The sequence below is a fragment of the Mesoplodon mirus genome (assembly GCF_964341445.2).
Source record: "Mesoplodon mirus genome assembly, chromosome: 7".
Lineage (NCBI taxonomy): Eukaryota > Metazoa > Chordata > Mammalia > Artiodactyla > Ziphiidae > Mesoplodon > Mesoplodon mirus.
The window spans coordinates 109,049,881-109,068,245 of NC_138983.1; the positions used below are offsets into that span (position 1 = coordinate 109,049,881).

An 18,365-nucleotide genomic window follows, 5' to 3' on the forward strand; every position below is an offset into this window, starting at 1 on the left:
TACAACCCACTTAAATGTGGTTATATAAATCAGGAAGTCCTCTATTAAAGTGGAACATTTCCAAATGCCTAAATTGTTTATATAAATAACATTTTCTTTTGAACTCTGTAGAGGAAGCATATTTGACTTTTTATGGCTCTCAGTTGGACAGTTGAATTATTGTTTTCCATTTTCTTTTACCACCCTTATTTTTGCACCCACACAGAAACCACCCACAATTAAGGATTGAAACAGCTGGGAAAGTTGCACATTTCAGGTGGAGTTCCTCTCTTTAAAAAAACACACCACTTGAGAGATATGTTTTCATCATATTATCTCTGTATTTTAAAGAACTTTATTTGATTTAATTTGAAGTTCAAAGGTTTAGATTGTTTTTCCAGAATCTGAAGTTAAAAAAAAAAAATTCAGAAACTTATCATGTTAAAAGTCACATGTTAAAATTTGCCTTTTAATTTATCGATATACATTAATCCCCTGAAACCCCTTTCTGTCTTTTGTGATTTGTTTTGCTGAACAAAAAGTGGCTGTCTTTATCACAGAGAAATCAGTCTCTTATCTCCTCCAGTAAATTATATGCTGAGGTCAGAAAGTTTTCTCACATTTCTATTCCTGCAAAATTCTTTAGCACCTTATTTGTAGCAGAAGCTTAGTAAATATCTGTTGCATAGAGAGTCCCCCTGGAAAACCTAGTAAACGTTTCTAGAAACAAATCACTTTAAGGTGCATAAATAAAATTTTAGAGTCATATATTAAAAAATAAAATGTAAATATTTGGGTACATCTAGAATGATTCTTTTCAGTATGGTAATAAACTAAATTTTGAGAGGGAAAATAGTTCATATATAGTCATCCCTCGATATCCACAGCAGATTGGTTTCAGGAGCTTTCATGGATACCAAAATCCTTAGATGCTCAAGTCCCTTATGTAAAGTGGTGTGGTATTTTCATATAACCTACACAGTCCTCTTGTATATACTTTAACTCATCTCTAGCTTACTTATAATACCTAATGCAATATAAATGCTATGTAAATAGTTATAAATTTGATATAAGTGCTATATAAATAGTTGCCAGCATGTGGAAAATTCAAGTTTTGCTTTTTGAAACTTTCTGGAATTTTTTTTCCCAAGTATTTTTAATTCACAGTTGGTGGAATCTGAGGATGCAGAACTGGATACAGAGAGCCAACTGTATTTATATATAAATACACAAACACAGATACACACATATATATGCCATTGCATTATATGCCATTGCATATAATTGAGAATGATTTAGAACAAATATCTTAATATTTGTAAATGTTTCAAACCAGAGCTAAATATTGTAATATTCTTTAGTTTATTATTCAATGTTTATTGACTATTTGTTAGGTGACAAGCTCTGTGCCAGTCCTCAGGGACCTGGTGGTGAAAAGAGTAGTCAAAGCTTTTGCCCTCATGGAGTGTACAGACTAAAGAATAAGATGGTAGCAATATCCTTCCTTCAGGGATAACATGCCTTAAAAAAGGCTTATTTCAGGGTGAGTGGATAGAGAGTGAAAAGAGAACTTTTATCTATGGTTAGTGACTTATAAGAGCTCAAAAAAAATCAACAAAATGATTAGACAATGAAATAAATGCTCTGGCCCAATATAACTTGGGATGCAGGAATATACAGTTGATTCTCATTATCCACAGATTCTGTATTTGCAAATTTGCTTCCTCTACAGTTTGTTGGTGTCCCCCAAATCAGTACTCCTGGCACTTTTGTGGTCATTCGTGGTCATCTGTAGAGAGGTGAAAAAGTTGAGTCGTCTGACTCATGGAGAATCTACTGTATAAAATATGGTGCATTTTATAGGTGCATGAGGCAGCCTTGACTCATTGAAGGCGAATATGATAGATTGTTTGCTCTTCTATAAGAGCAATAGGCTAAAGTGTATTAAAGAGGAAAATTCAGTTGGGGCTTTGTTATTATGCAAAAAATTATGACAAAAATGTCATCAAGAGTATGCCATGCTTCAGGCTTAAATTTATAAACTAACCATATGATTCCAATTTTACCAACGCCATTCTATTCATACCTAAAATAAAAGAGATGTACTCCAACTGTGGTTCTGTGGGTCAATGCAAGTGTATTAAAACAAACAAATAAACAAACCAGGTATCCATAGGTTACATTATAAAATCAAGCTACCCATGCCCCATTTTCTCCTGGGCACAAACCCAGAGAAATGGCCAAGTTCCACCTTGTAAGAAAATGTCATCTGGGGCAGCCTTCTTCCAAAGGCAGTCAGAGTAATCTTTTTAAAATGCAAAGATGATGTCATTTCTCTGATTAGTGCCCTGAAATGGCTTCTCTTTGTCTTCAGGTTGAAATTCCACATCCCTAGTATGGCCTATTAGGTCTTGTCTACCTGCCCATAACCTTCACACATGCCATTTTTTGTTGTTGTTGTTAGATGGAGGTGAAAGTGTGGAAAATTTTATTATCATTCAGTTTTAAAAGCTTTATACCTGTGGTACACCAAGGGGAAGGGGTTCTTAAAGAAGTGACTCTTTGGGTCTGGTCCCTGGTTTAGGAGTTGTGGAGCTTTGGTATGTGTTTGTTAAGTGCTTTAAGAATTCATGACCTTGGTCCCGGGCTGGTAAGGTTGTGCCACTTTCTTCTTCCTGGAGGATAAAAAGAGGACGTTGAGGTTGATGATAACAATTTTGGTGTCTGGGATGGTGAGAAGATTTATTAGAGGCTCCAAGACTCCAGCCTGGACAAGCTGGATCAACTGGTCCACGGTGCCCCCAGTTGTGAAGTTAGCCACTGTCCAGACAGCCTCTTACTGGGCTTTAAATTCTCCATTTTCTGGAACAGCCACCAAGGGAGGCAGCGCACTGCAAGCTCTCAGATGCTGGATGTGCTGGCGGGGCCCCGCAGCCACATCGCTTAGGGCCCAGGCTGCCTCCTTCTGGATGGAGGAACGGGGGTGTGTGAGGAGCTGGGGCCACACAGCCACGATGGCCGTGTCCAGGGCCAGCTGGGTCTGGTGGTCCGTCCCCGTGACACAATGTTCCCCACTGTGCAGAGAGAGGGGGTCAAGACATTGAGTTCTGAGCTGCTCATGAGTCGACCAGCCTGGGTAGGACCCCTGTGTCCACCACTTGGCTGATATGTGCATCGCAGCCATCGGTGAGGTAGGACAGGGCCCAGCAGCTGTCCGAGAGGACCTCTCCGTCTGGGTGCCATAGTGGGTGGAAGAGGGTGGGCAACATCTGCTTCACTGTGTGATCAGAAGGGTACGGGTTCTTGTTCCAGCACAGGTTGGACAAGGTCCACGCGATGTTGCACAGGAATGTGACTGGTATACTTGATGAAACCAGGGTCAGCAGATGTGGAATGGCATCACTTGAGATAATGTTGTCTCTGAATTCTGGTTCATCATCTGTTATGTTACCAAGGGCCCACACTGCCTGTTCACACACAGTCATATGAGTGGAAGACAGGAGCTCAACCAAGGGCTGGATGGCCGCTCCTTCCACAACGGCAGTCCCCGAGACAATGTTGGTCAGAGCCCAGGCTGCCTCGAGCTGCAAACGGGGATGAAGGGATGACTTCAGGACCAGAAACATGTTTTATTGCATATTGGTAAATATTAGGTATCAGAAAGGTAAGCCGTGGCCCATGTGTGTGGTAGGTGCATAGTTTCTACCTTTGTTGGTTAATTTCCTGCTTTGTTTAATAGAGTTCATCCACCCATGTTGAATATCATGTAAATTCTGCATCCACTTTGAAAACAGCTTTTGAAGATAGTACTGTGTCACAGTTGTCTTCTTGGTGTGGAGTAGTTTCTATCTTTGTATTGGGGAGCTGCATTTCTTTAGTTCTAGGATAATTCATGTACCTTCTTTATGTACATGTGGAGGTGGGAAGATGAGAAGTTGCACAAGCTGTTGTTTTTTTTGCTTGTCTGTTTTGTTTTTTTGAATTATCAGAAAGAGCTACTTCTGACAGAAATGTTGGCCTGGTTTCATAGAATTGCAAGTTTAGTATTGTAGAGTAGAAAGAGACCTTGCAGAACATGGGAGCTAAATCTGTCATTTTGATTTAGATGCAGGTGAAATGATTTTCTAAAGTCACACAAGTATTAGAACCTTGATCACCTGGCTCCTGGGTCAGAACTTTGAGTTTACTTGTTCATTCATTCAATAAAGCACTTGTGATTTGTTAGACACCATTGGGTGCTGAAGACACATCATGTGCAAAACAGAAAAAAAAAAAAATCCCCACCCTAATGGGTTTGCCATTAGTCAGAGGAGTTAGACGATAAAATACATAACTTCATTTTATATTATTAGACCATAAGTGCTATAGAGATACAAAAAGAAGGGAGATTAGTTAAAATTTTTCCTTAGTATTTTTAATATACAGATATCTAATTTCAAAAGAGTGGTATTACTGTAAACTGCTTATAAAATGAACCTCATTTTACCCTCCATTCCCTGTGTGATCAATCAAATTTATATGACTATGTAAACATTGACCTATTTCTGGATTTGAAACCATTTGGTGCAAAAGGTGTAAAGGTATCTTCTTAGCTGGAGTACAAGGATTGGGAGCCACAGAATATCGCAGAGGGCTTGCCACTTAGTCTCAAGTTTACTTTACATGTCCTCAGGAGACACTTGAGGCTTGTGATTGAAGTAGCCCTTTAGGAGGTTTATTCTGGATACAATATATGTGATGAATTATAGCATGGAAGTCTTTGCCAGTTCAGAGTTGAGTCAAGGATTGCCTTCATCAGCATTTTTTTTCCATCTTTATTGGAGTATAATTGCTTTACAATCGTGTGTTAGTTTGTGCTTTATAACAAAGTGAATCAGTTATACATATACATATGTTCCCATATCTCTTCCCTCTTGCATCTCCCTCCCTCCCACTCTCCCTATCCCATCCCTCTAGGTGGTCACAAAGCACCGAGCTGATGTCCCTGTGCTATGTGGCTGCTTCCCACTAGCTACCTATTTTATGTTTGGTAGTGTATATATGCCCATGCCACTCTCTCACTTTGTCACAGCTTACCCTTCCCCCTCCCCATATCCTCAAGTCCATTCTCTAGTAGGTTTGTGTCTTTATTCCCGTCTTACCCCTAGGTTCTTCATGACATTTTTTTTTTTCTTAGATTCCATATATATGTGTTAGCATATGGTATTTGTCTTTCTCTTTCTGACTTACTTCACTCTGTATGAGAGACTCTAGGTCCATCAGCATTTTTTTTAATGGACCAAGAGAGAACATTTTAAAATATGAGTGAAATAATAAAAGTACAGTTTCAATTTTGACATTAAAAGGTTTGGACCAGAAAGGCAATAGTCCTGGAGACTGTATCTGGAATAAGTGAGTTAGGAGGCAGGACGTGGGCACCCAGAGACTAATGAAAACTCACTGGCAAAAGGCAAGGACAGCATATGAGCAATGGAGACAGCCTTGCGGTGCGGGAGGAGTAAAGCAAGAAAATAGTTGAATAACAGGCCTACAAAAGAAAGAAAAGCTTGCCTTGGATAGTTATCAAGGAATATGTGGCTGGGAAAAAACAGCTTAATTCAGAGTAATTTCTCAGTCATTGAGAGAATTCAGGATAGTTGCTGAGTCATGATTCGGAGGGCTGTAGAGAGAAGAGCTTTCGGGTTCTGCTTGATTCTTAGGACTCAGACATAGTGTTCTGTTTCTTCCATTACCAAGAGGGCCACAAGTAACTACTTCTGCCATTGAAAGTACAGATGTGCTTCAGGCAAGGAGCATTCTTACAAATCTTATTTTAAACAATTACACACACACTCACGCGTATCTACTGTTTTCTATTTAAATGTGTTTTTAACTCTTAATTCCTCACACAAAGAGCATGCATTCCTCCCCCTCCACCCCCGCCACAAAGTCAGCAGTTGCCAAGCTGCCTAGCATCAGAATCAAGTATGGGGAGGCTTAAAATTTTGATTCTTGGGCTTCACCCCCAGACCTGAACTAAGGTAGAATCCTCTGGGTTGAGACGTTAGGAGCCTTTCATTTTATGGAGATTCGTGTTGTCTGATGCAGCCTGGGAAAAAAGTGCTACTCTAAACAATATACTTGTGCTTTATACTGAGGGAGGGAGGCACAACTGGGGAAGGTACTAAAACTGGGAAAAAGTCTGTTCCAGAGGAGTGCTTTGTGGGTCACCAGATCCCTGATGCCTAGCATTTTCCAGTGGAGCCACTGAGGCTATAGAAGCCATGTGTTTGCGGGGAAACCTGGTCATTGTTGCCCCATTTTTCCTTCACAGCCTGAAAAAAGGTTTTGGTTTATGCAGAACAAATTGGTCTATCTATCTATCTATCTATCTATCTATCTTAGAATGAGTGATAGTGTTTATGGGCCAGTGTAGATGCTGTGCAGATTACTCAGGGATGAAGGAAAAAAATCAACTTTTCAAATTAAAATCCCATATAAGATGTCATTTAGTTCATGTTGACTTTGGATTCTCTGGAATTCTCTACTAATAATATCTTCTGAGTGCAAAGAACCTTATGGGTAATTTGGTACATGCAACATGAATAAGATCTTCTTGTACCCTTATTAATAGAAGGGGGTCCAAAAATAGCTTTATGATATCATCACTATATTACTCAGGAGAACGTGCTGAGTGCTTTAGATAGAGTAGTAAGAACAGAAATGCTGTGAGAGCACCAAAGCTGGAGAAGGGACATCAGAAGATGCTTAAAAAGAGGATGTTATTTGAGCTGAGTCCCAATGTCTAGGTAAGATACAGCTTAGGAAATGTATTGGGTTAGCCAAAAAGTGCCTTTGGTTTTTAAGTAAAAATAAAAGACACATTTTTCATTTTCACCAAGAACTTTATTGAACAATGTATTCACACTTTTGTTCCACTACCTTCTGCCATTTTTCAGGCAACTTCATAATTCCATCTTCCCAAAACTTTTTATCTTTTTGAGCAAAAAACTGTTCCAAGTGCCTTTTACAGTCTTCCGGGGGATTGAAATTTTTTCCACTAAGAGAATTTTGTAAAGACCTAAATAAATGGAAATCCAAAGTTTCAATGTTTGGTGAATACGGTGGATGAATCAGAACTTCCCAGCCAAGCTGTAACAGTTTTTGCCTGGTCATCAAAGAAACATACAGTCTTGCGTTATCCTGATGGAAGATTATGTGTTTTCTGTTAACTAATTCTGGATGCTTTTCGTCAAGTGCTGCTTTCAGTTGGTCTAATTGGGAGCAGTACTTGTCGGAATTAATCGTTTGGTTTTCCAGAAGAAGCTCATAATAGAGGACTCCCTTCCAACCCCACCATATACACAATATCACCTTCTTTGGATGAATACTGGCCTTTGGTGTGGTTTGTGGTGGTTCATTTTGCTTGCCCCACAATCTCTTCTGTTCCACATTATTGTAGAGTATCCACTTTTCATCGCCCATCACAATTTGTTTTAAAAATGGAACGTTTTCATTATGTTTCAGTAGAGAATCACATGTGGAAATACAGTTAAGAAGGTTTTTCTTGCTTAACTTACGTGGAACCCAAACATCAAAGCGATGAACATAACCAAGCTGGTGCAAATGATTTTCAGTGCTTGATTTGGGTATTTTGAGTATGTCGGCTATCTCCTGCGTGGTATAACGTTGATTGTTCTAAATTAATGCCTTGATTTGATTGCTATCAACTTCAACTGGTCTACCTGACCATGGAGCATCATCCAGTGAGAAATCTCCAGCATGAAACTTCGCAAACCTCTTTTGACACATTCGATCAGCCACTGCACCCTCTCCATACAGTGCACAAATCTTTTTTTGCATTTCAGTTGTATTTTCACCTTTCTTGAAATAATAAAGCACAGTATGCCAAAAATGTTACTTTTTTTCTTCCATATTCAGTATTAAAATGGCTACACAAAAATTCACCAGTTTTGATAAGTCTTTTTTAAAATGCACTCTGATATGACAGCTGTCACATAAAATCTAACAAAATTGTTTCAAATGAAGTTAAAGACAACTAAGTGCTACTAGAGCCATCTTACGGGAAAACAATGAAAGAACCTTTTGGCCAACCCAGTAGTTAAAGGAAAGACATGGAAATGGGGTACTATAGGAATGTTAGTAGCTTCATAGTACTAAGAGATCAGAAGTAGTAGCATCTCAAGCTAACACAGTTGGAAAGGTACTTTGGGGCCACATCATGGAGGCCCCAAATCATTTGCAATATGGACTTCTGACTTTATTTACTCATTCAGTTTTTGAGTTGGATAATGACACAATCAAAGGTGCCCTTTAGGAATTTTATTCTGACCATTACTACGTAGGGTGAGCTGGAGCCATAGGAACTGGGAAACCAATAACTAGGCTGTTGTAATAGTACAGCAAAGATGAAGTGATACCCTTACATGGGTATGGAAGAAGGGTAGAGGAGAGAGATCAACAGCATTTGGCAATTGAATCTGTGGAAGGAAGGACTGAGGATAATCCATCACTCGAGTTACTAGGAGAATGGTGTTAGGGACCCATTTATATGTTTATATGTGGCTAGGGTACCTGGGGGTGGAGCAGAATTGTGAGTTAAGTTTTGGTACATGTTAAGTTTTGAGATTCAGACAAAATTCCTAGTAGAAATTCCCAGGATATATAATCAGATTTGTTAAATTTAGAATAGTGAGGTGGGGTTGTGGGACTGTGCCTAGAATAGAGGGAAAGTGTATATAAATTTCAGGTGAGCTAATTTGAGTTCAGAGGTCAGCTCTGCCAGTCATTACCTCTATGACCTTGCATATTTTTTAACCTCTACATGTCAGTTTCATTATTTGAAAAGTAGGAGAATGGTGATAGAAGATTTGGGTGTTTTACTTGTGAGCGCCTCGTAGGGTGTTGTGAGGATTAAATAGCTGTGCACCATGCTGGTGCGGGTACCAAAGCTCCTTCCCCACTCCCAGGTCTTCCTGTCTTCCTCCTTCATGAGGATGGGAGTCCACTGGAGTAAGTTTGTAGACGAGGAGAAGGAGAAATGGCTTGTGAGGAGAGAAGAGTGCCGGTGGAAATAAGAGCGGGAGAGAAAAAAATGGAGATGGAGTTGGAAAAGGGTGAGATTAGAAGCTTCTTGGGGAGTTGTTAGCTTTTGAGAGGAAGAGGGCCCCTCCTCTGAGACAGGCAAGTTGAAAAGAATGGAGACCATGTTGATCAGAAAAGCAGGAGGCCAGGCCATCTGGTGTGAGTGAGGGAAGTTTGGGGCTGGGTTCTTGAGAAAGGAGAAAATTCTTTTTAGATGGCCACTGTGGGAAATAAGACTAGGAGTAAACTAGAGTTGAATAAAAGGGTTGCCAAGAAGCAGAAGCAGAGGGGTTAGATTGCTTGAACTCTTCGTGTCCTTGTGGGTGTGTGAATTACAGAAGAGGGAAGGTCATTAGAGGTTAAGAGGTTGTGGAAGAGAGAGGCTGCATATTGGACAAGGAAGCGGATGTTGAAGCTTCAGTAGGGTGGTGGCAGGAGCATTGGGTGCAGAGGAGGAGTATGAATGGGGTGCTTCAGCCTTTGTGGAATGTGAAGAAGTGTTGGGAGGTCAGTTCCTAATGGCAGTAAGGATGGGGATGGGGGTGTACTTGGTGTAAATGCTTGTTTGTTAGCAGCAAATTACTGATTGTTCCCTTTAAGGCAGGATACTTGGCGCCTAATTATCCTCTGAGCACAAATAGTTCTGGCTCTGTTTGCCTTTAAAGATGATAAGCCTCTCCTTTTCTGTAATGGAGCTGGGTAGTAGGCTGGCACTACCTTTTATCCACCCCCCTCCTTTCGCAATAATGGTTTGCTGGGAGAGAATAGACTTTGGAATCAAACATTCAAAACTTAATACTTGCTTCTCCACTTACTAGCTGTGAGATCATGGGGCAAGCTACCCCAGCTGATTGACCTTTTCCTCATCTGCAAAATGAAGGTAACACTTCAGTACCTCATATCATTGGGTGGGCATTAGATGAAACAGTTTATGTAACATCTCTACCTCTTGGCAGAGGCGCTCCGAAGTGGGAGTGGTTTACATCTTGGGAAAATGGTTTCTGAATTGGAAGTTGTTTTGGCTTTGGGAAACAGGTTAAACACCACAAAACAAAACAAAAACTAAAAAAAAGGCAACATCAGAATAGCACAACAGTTCTTCATTTTCTAATTAATATGTGTGCTTGGAAAGAAAATTAAATATATGTGGCTTGTAGACGATGTTTTGCACAACAGTACTTATTGCATCAACATAAAATTTCATAGTAAAAAAAAATTAACTAGAATTCAGATGAAATTCATTTCAAGTAATGAGTAGTGGGATGAAGTCTTGGGAGAAACCAGCTGGAATCAAATTTTGGAATTGTGTAAAATTGAAAGGCCGCCTTTCTGTATTTGCATGTATTCATTTGTCAAAACTTGGCCTTATGTGAATTGTTATATACTTTATATCTATATCTATATAAAATAACAAGCCCAGTCTATACATCTATATCTAAATCTACCTATCTGTCTATATATAGAGATAATACTAGAATTCTCAAACTACCCGGTAGTTTGGCAGTTTCAAAGCAGATATTACTGAAAGGTCCTATCCCTGTTCAGAGAGAGTATATGAAGGAAAATCATTAGACATATAGTCTAGAATTATTTCTGTGCATCCACTGTGACTTTCTTCTTGGAATCATAATTCTCCTCACTTTTAGTAGTTATCAATCTGTAACAGTAGTAGTAGTGGTAGCTTTCTTTTATAGGTGAAGCCCCTGGCTTACATAATGGTATCTTTCTTCTTTTGAGTCCAGTTATTACGCCAGTGAGGATAAGATAAACCAGACTGAGTATCTAGTTAGACCAGAAGAATGAAAGATTGACATTTTGGCCACAAGTTCTGAATCTCAGCCCAATTGTACAGTGGCAGTCAATGTTGGGACCCACTTTGATAGATCAGATTAAAGTCTAGCACAGGTTAGTGCTTAGGGACCCAAGGAATGTGAGAAGCCAGGTATGGAGGGAGGCACTAGGAATGAGTTGGGAATTTAAAAGGAGACATATTACTGGTTAGAACCCCCTGCAATGAATCTGGCTAATATGGTTAGAGGATGAACAGGGACAAGAGAAAGCAGAAAGAGATCACTTGATATTAAGCCAGTGGATTCCAAAGTGAGGATTCTGTTCCTGTGTCCTGTTCAGAGTCTACACTGGCATCCAAGTACTGGACAGACAGATTGTAGCATAGCTGATGGCAGTATGGAACAAGTGACGAAGCAGAAACAAGGCAGTTCCTAACTCTGCAGAGTTTTATCCTAACTGGATAAAAGTTTAATTTTACGACTGTTTTCATTTGCAAGTTGTGCATTTCTTATTGTTCTTTAATGCTTAAATAGAAAACTATGCTATAATATTAACCTTTTATTACCAAAATAATATCTAATATGCTCTTCCAACTTGATACATCTCATATTTACTGAAACCTAATTCACCTGAATACAATGCTACACAATGATGCATTGGTAGGATATAAAAAAAATTAAATGCAAGTTTTCAGGGGCTTGTTTTCAAGATTAATCTTGCTTTTTGATTTGTTTGGCAATGAAAAAAAAAAAAGACTGACCACCTGGAGGACATTGTGGAGAACCCAGTTTAGTTACCTCAAAGTGAACTAAATTTGCCTGTGTTTTCGTGAGACCTTGGATTCCACCGGGCTGGGCTGTGAAGCTCTAGAAGAAAGATCAGTTCCTCTGAGTACTAGGGTGTATTACAGTGACCAGCCGGCATTCCACAGTGGGCCTGTGACTTTTTTTTTTTTTTTTCTGTTGGTTTAGGAAGCAATTTATTGGCTTTGCAACTAGGCATCCATGGAGCTTGAAGCCACAAATAGAGTGGAAAAATCTTATTTGATGTTGTGGCTTTTGGAAACTAATAACTAGAGTTTGTGGTTGCAAATAATGACATTATTGCAGACAGAGTGGACAGCCCCTCAGTAGGGATATTAATTGTTACCAAAGACTTGCAATATCTGGTGGGAGAGTTGGTGTCAATTTTTATATCACTGTTTTGTAGAAATAGTATTTATTATTCAGGCATGCCACAAGCTGACTGTGCTGCCTGCTTTGTTTATGGGTTACATTGTTCCTGAACCAAAACTTTCCACTGGATACTTCAGCCAGTATGCTACCTTTGATCTTTTTAGTGTTCAGAGAATTAAAACTCTCAGTGGAAGTTCCAGGCCTGAGCTGCTGTTGTGATACCCTGTTAGATCATTGCACGCTTTTGTAGTGTAATGCTGGGTGTCCCATGGCTATGTAGGTTGATTCTATTCTAATAATTCTCCATGTGGCCTAGAAGGATATGATGGATTCACCTGCTCTGGCTCAGATCCTCAGTTCAGTACTGATGTTTTACTGCCTTGCTCCTATTCTTCATGAAAAGTCAGTGCCAGAGAAAAAGCTTGACAGAGCCTACTCACACCCAAATAGAAAAGTCAAGCGACTGTTGGGGCATCATCTGGACTTATAAAATATGATTGCATTGGTTCAATCTGGCTTTTATAGACTTTTACAGGTTTTCGTGTTTTCCTTGAGATTTAATCAAGTCTAAATCCTACTGCTAACCCAGTTCCCCTCTATTCATCAGCATATCTGAACTTCGTAAGTGATTTGCTCACTCTAATAAAGTGAAAAAAACGTGTTGTGGACATAATTGTATATGTCACTGGATTTGTGATCTATACTTTTTTTTTTTTTGAGTATGTGTTTATGCTGTTTAGGTTGAGGAAAGACTCCTAGGAGAAATATTTAGCACATCATTGTCTGACTATGATATAAATGTTGGTTAGATGCAAGAGAGACATGCTTTTTCAGCTCTTATAGCTGTGAAATCTGTAAAGCCCAAGCTGTTCAATTGCTGAAACATTTAATAGTATATAATGCTTAGTACTTAAGGTTGTGGAATTATATCAACAATGAACAGGGAATAGTTTTCTTTATTCTCGCTCATTCTTACTTCCAGACACTAAACAGATTTTCCACAGTTAGAAATAGTAGGATGAATTTAAGCCTGCTGAAAAAATTGTTAGGAAATAGATATTTTATACAGTTCAGGAATGTTTCAGAATTTACGATATTGGTAAATACAGAAGCCATTATCGTACTTCTTCACTATCTAGGTATAATTCAACTGTTGTCTTTGTGAATGTTTATGCTCTTGGGACCCGTCATAAATGCATCTGAATAATAGATTTCTTTTGTTCCAAAAGTATTTTTCCAATATCACATTGTGGAGGTAAAAAGGAAACCTATAGCAGTGGTCTTGACCTCAATAATTTTTTGGAAAGTTAAAATTTATATATAAAGCTACATTTTGATTGCTCTCCAGTAATCTCATGGTCCAGATGGTCAGGAAGGGGAAAGATTATTACTGGCAAATACAGCCAGGAAAGTTTCATGCAGGTGGCAAGAATGTGGATAGCTAACATAATTTTCCAAAGTATCTGGCCTATACTTTTCATAATATTTTATGAAGTCTAGAATAAGAGTTGGTATGTTTCTCCTTATAGAGCAAATAGATGGTGGGAATGTATTGTTAAATTCATCTATTGAAAGCCCACTGTGTATTAAGTATTGTTTTTGGAATATTACTCTCACTAAATCAAACTCCTGTCATACCACCTAGGTATTGTCAAGACCTATCATTGCAGGACCAGCTGTTACATTCAGTGTTAGTCTGGACCCCCCAAATCAGATAATGCAGTGGTTTTTATTTATGTGAATATTAATAAATAAAATGTGGAACATCACAAATAATGGATTATAAGAGAAAATATTCGGGTATCAGAAATTTGCATGTAATAAAAAATGTTTTCAGATTTTGCTTAAGCAAAGTCTTAGAAAAAATGGCTCAAACAGTCACAAAATCCATAGCCATTTTGTATAAGGCCCTGTGATGAGTGCCGAGGGAGTCATTTTGTATATGTTTGTGCCCAAGGTCTTGTGGAGAATAGACTCCCTCTAGTTTTCATGGCCTCTTAAGGCATTTGTGGGTCTCATGCACCAGAGATTCTAATACTGGCTTCTAATCTCTAGAGTACTGCTGGGGAACACTAACTAAGCAGCTTGGATCTGCCTGATTTGTGTCAGAGGTACCTGTTAGACTTTGAGGGTGGGGCAGGCAGGGAAGTGACTGGCTATCCATCTGCTCTTTCTCCTAAAACCCAATTTATGTGATAATACCTTGAATTATTTTATACTTGCGTTATAGGATTGTTAATTTCTGTTTTCTTTCCTTATGTTGTGCTTAGTAAACTATTAATGTGATACTTTGACATCATTATAAAGAAAAATATTTAGGGAAAAACATTAGATATGGGTTTAAAAAGTTAGTAGGCCACTGTCCCTAATTCATGAAATAAATTATTTAGTGTTCCTGACTGTTTCTTTTCTTATAGAACAAATGATGAATCTGAAAGCTTCATTTGGACCAAGAAACATAGTATGCTTTTATAGAACTAGGACTATAATATTTAAAGAGAACAATCTTAGTTTTTTTGAAGTCATTTCCCTGAAAAATCAACCAAAGAAAAAGAGGGAACAAAAGTTACTGTCAAAATTGGGGCTGACCCAGAAAACTGCTGGAAGGAGAGTCGTTTTCGTTGTGAGGAACCAGACATGCAGTTGCTTTTGCAAATGTTAAAATTTCTCCCCAGACTTCCTCATTATAATCTACTATTGTCATACTGAGTCTATAAATAGTATTTATAAGGGAAACAGACCAGAAAACCATTCAAGTAAAGCAGAAAATGGCCATTAAGTTTTGGACAAAGAGGTACAACAGCAAAATGAGAACTTTGAGTTTCCTTCCTTGTAACCAAAATCTGATTTAAGGCAACACCACAATTTTGGAGTAGCAGTTACCTTGGGGAAACCTTTGGACTTCTGAAGTCATCATCGTAAAATACTCCCTGAGACCACTAGGGCGCTGCTACGTAGGCCAGTGAACATTTTCTGGGTTGATCAACTGGAAGGTTCTAGTATACCCACGTCAGTCTAAAATCAAGTTATAATCTCATTTATTTCAAAAATACCTGCTGACAGGCTTCTCTGTGCTAGATATTTATTTACCCTTTGAGAAAATTAATAATATGTGGTCTGTGCCCTCCTAGGGTGTAGGCTAATAGGAAAATAAAGTGTTTTTCATTATTTGTTTAAAAAATTATAGATTCTTTTTTAGGCTTTACAAAAACTAGCAATCTCCTTTTCTACCAGTCCCTGCCACTTAATTCCTCAGAAAGACTGTTGCAGGATAGTGGGGTATCAGAGGATGGTCATGTCCCAGGTCTTGGGCAAGTCCCTGGGATGCACCGCCAAGTGAGGGTCCTTGGCTTTGTGCAGAAAAGAATTCAAGAGTGAGCCATAGTAAAGTGAAAGCAAGTTTATTTAGAGAGATAGACATTCCATAGGCAGAATGTGGTCTGTCTAAGAAAGCGAGAACAGCCCCGAAATACGGGGAGGTTAGTTTTTATGGCCTGGGTAATTTCATAGGCTAAGGAAGGGGGGAGGATTATTCTAACTATTGTGGAGAGGGGGTGGAGATTTCCAGGAATTATGCCACCACCCATTTTTTGGTCTTTTATGGTTATGGCACCTGTGGGTGTGTCATTTAGCATATGCTAAGTATTACAGTGAGTGTATAATGAGGCTCAAGGTCTACTGGAAGTCCAGTCTTCTGCCATCTTGGGCCTAATGGGTTCTAACCAGTTTTTGTCCTATCCTGTTCTTCCTAATGGCTGTGTCATTCTTTTAAGGGTTGTGCCCTGCTCCCTTCTTTCCTGTCTCAAGACCACTTTGAACTTTTAGCCATTCCTCAGTTTCTTTCAAGACCATGATTACCTTGCTACTTCTTGAGTTTTTCTTGTTGTTGTTGTTTTGTTTTTTAGTTTTAGGTACCATCCTTCCACTTCATAGTGTTTTCACACTATGTCTTGAGTTCATAGTATCTAACATGCTCCTTTCCCTTTCTCTCAATAGAGTTAAAACTTCATTTTGGCAAAATGAATTCAATTTTTAATGTTTATATCAGTGATTTTGTACATATTACTCACAACTCAGTTATTTCAATTATTTTGATTGTGTTATTTTATAACTTTGTTTTCCCAGGAGTTAATTCACTTGTCCCTTGGTATTTGCAGGGGATTGGTTCCCGTACCCCCTGGCTTTCAGAATCCACAAATGCTCAAGTCCTTAATATAAAATCCTGTAGTATTTGCATATAACCTATATAACCTATGCATATCCTCCCATATTACTTTCAGTCATCTCTAGATTACTTACAATACCTAATACAATGTAAATACCACGTAAATATTTGTGGCACGCAGCAAATTCAACTTTTGCTTTTTTGGAACTTCTGGAATTTTTTCCCCCTGAATATTTTTGCTCACTAGCTATAATTGCCTTTGAGTTTTCTTAAAAAAAAAAAAAAAAAAAAAAAAAAGGAGTGTAAATTTCCTCTCATTACATTTAGACACATCAGGATATTGATCAGTTCTATTTTTCTTTCTCTGCAGACATTTCCTGGAGCTTCTAACCTATTGCTCCAGTGTAGACAAGAGCCTCTCTGGACCTTTGGCACAACTGTTGTCCTAGAATAGTTCTGTGTTGTCCTGAGAATTCCATTTGCTTCTTTGCTTTTCTAGATTTCATGTTTTCTTTTCATGTTTTGTTCCCAAGTTTTGTGAGAGTGTGTTAACCAATAGCTTCTGATAAAAGGAAGCATATGAGAGTAAGGTTTTTTGTTTTTGTTTTGATATTTATTAAAAAGGTTGGGCGGTGTTAAGTTAAAAATCTGGGGTTAAAGTGCTTCTTATACAGACTTTCAACTAGTGTACTCTTTCTATTTACATCTCCTCTTATTTTCTCACCTCAGGAGTACCTGTTGCCTCTCCTTCTGTAGCCCAGAATGACATATTTGTCTTCTGTCTCTGCAGGCATGTTAACATTACCTTCCATCATTCAAAGCTTTGTTGACTTTTTCCAGGCCCATCAACAGATCTTCAGTGGCAGTAGATAGCTGCCAGAATGATGACTCGATATTTCTTTACCGAAAGTACTAACATATAATATGCTATAGCACACTCCAGTTAAAATCTTCTATCTATTTGTAAAATGTTTTTTTCTTCAACTTATTGTTGTCAAAACTGGGTTGTAATGTAGCAATGATAGTTATTTCTGCAGAAATTAAAATCACATTTTTAAGCACTTTAGAAAAGTTCCACTTACTTTAAGGCCATTACTGTGTTTATGAGATTAATGTGAGTCTCCCAGGTAATCCTTTGATTTCTGTTTTGGTGACTGAATAAAATACAGTGTGAAGTAATCATAGGAATAGAATTTCAAACCAGCTTAGTTAGTGTAAGCCTAGTGGTTTTGGAAAGAGAGAAGAAAAATCCAAGATTGTAATTTTAAATTCTTAAATGGAAAATATTCTTTCTCTTTCTTAATAAGTTTTGTTGGTAAGACTCTTGATGTGTTGTTCTCACTCACCTCCCTTTATTGTAGACTTTATGCCAGACTTACTAGACTTCTGGTCTCACAGGATGTTTTCAATCTTAGTATGGATGAAGGAAGAGGTGGGAGCCTAAAGAATAAGGACATAGAAGGGAAGGTTCAAGGCTTAAATCAAAATAAAATTTGCATTCACCTTATTTCTTTTGTTAGTTTTGTAATCCAAACATTCCAACTTTAGTTAATAATTCACATTAAGTATAAGTTACAGAAATCGATGTGGATGAATTAATCTTTCACAGTTTACTGTGTGGCACTGTGCATTTTTAAAGAATATGCTATTGTAACTCCCTATTTACTTATTTTTTCGTTTGTCCTCCCAAAGTTCCTGAACACTTCCCAAGCCTCAACAATAGAGGTTCAGATAGTTTTCTAAGGCAGTGCTTCTCAACTTTAATGTGCAAAGGGATCAACTGGGGATACTGTTAAAATGCAGATTCTGGGCTGGGGCCTGAGCATCTGTATTTCTAACAAGCTCCCAAAATGCTGATGCTGGTGGTCCTCTGACCATTCTGACTAGCAAATGTCTAAAGTACCTTGGATATGGGAGTGATACAGTAATACAGAATACAGAATCTGTTTTTAAGTATATATGTGTTGAGCTTCAAGAAAGAAGTCAGTGGGAGACTTTGCATTACTGGCTGCTACTAAGTACATCTTAGTACTGGATTTATTGCTTCTTATAGATTTAATGAATTTGTTATTTGTAGGATTCTGTTTAGAAGTGATTCCAGTACTACACTTTTGTTTACTAATGTGTAAATTTTATTTATTAAATATATAAACTATATTCCCGTAGTGCCT

The 18,365-nt window shown here is 38.3% G+C and overlaps 1 protein-coding gene and 1 pseudogene across 4 annotated transcripts in view; one reads left to right on the top strand and one right to left on the bottom strand.

Moving 5' to 3' along the window:
- ARHGAP42 (Rho GTPase activating protein 42) overlaps window positions 1–18,365 on the top strand; it is a gene marked incomplete at its 3' end in the record, with an annotated part of 295,173 nt that overhangs the window by 77,790 nt on the left and 199,018 nt on the right. The gene's annotated exons all lie outside the window — the stretch shown is intronic.
- LOC309808121 (importin subunit alpha-8-like) lies at window positions 2,526–3,605 on the bottom strand (annotated as a pseudogene). The gene has a single exon. The product of its transcript is annotated as an importin subunit alpha-8-like (transcript).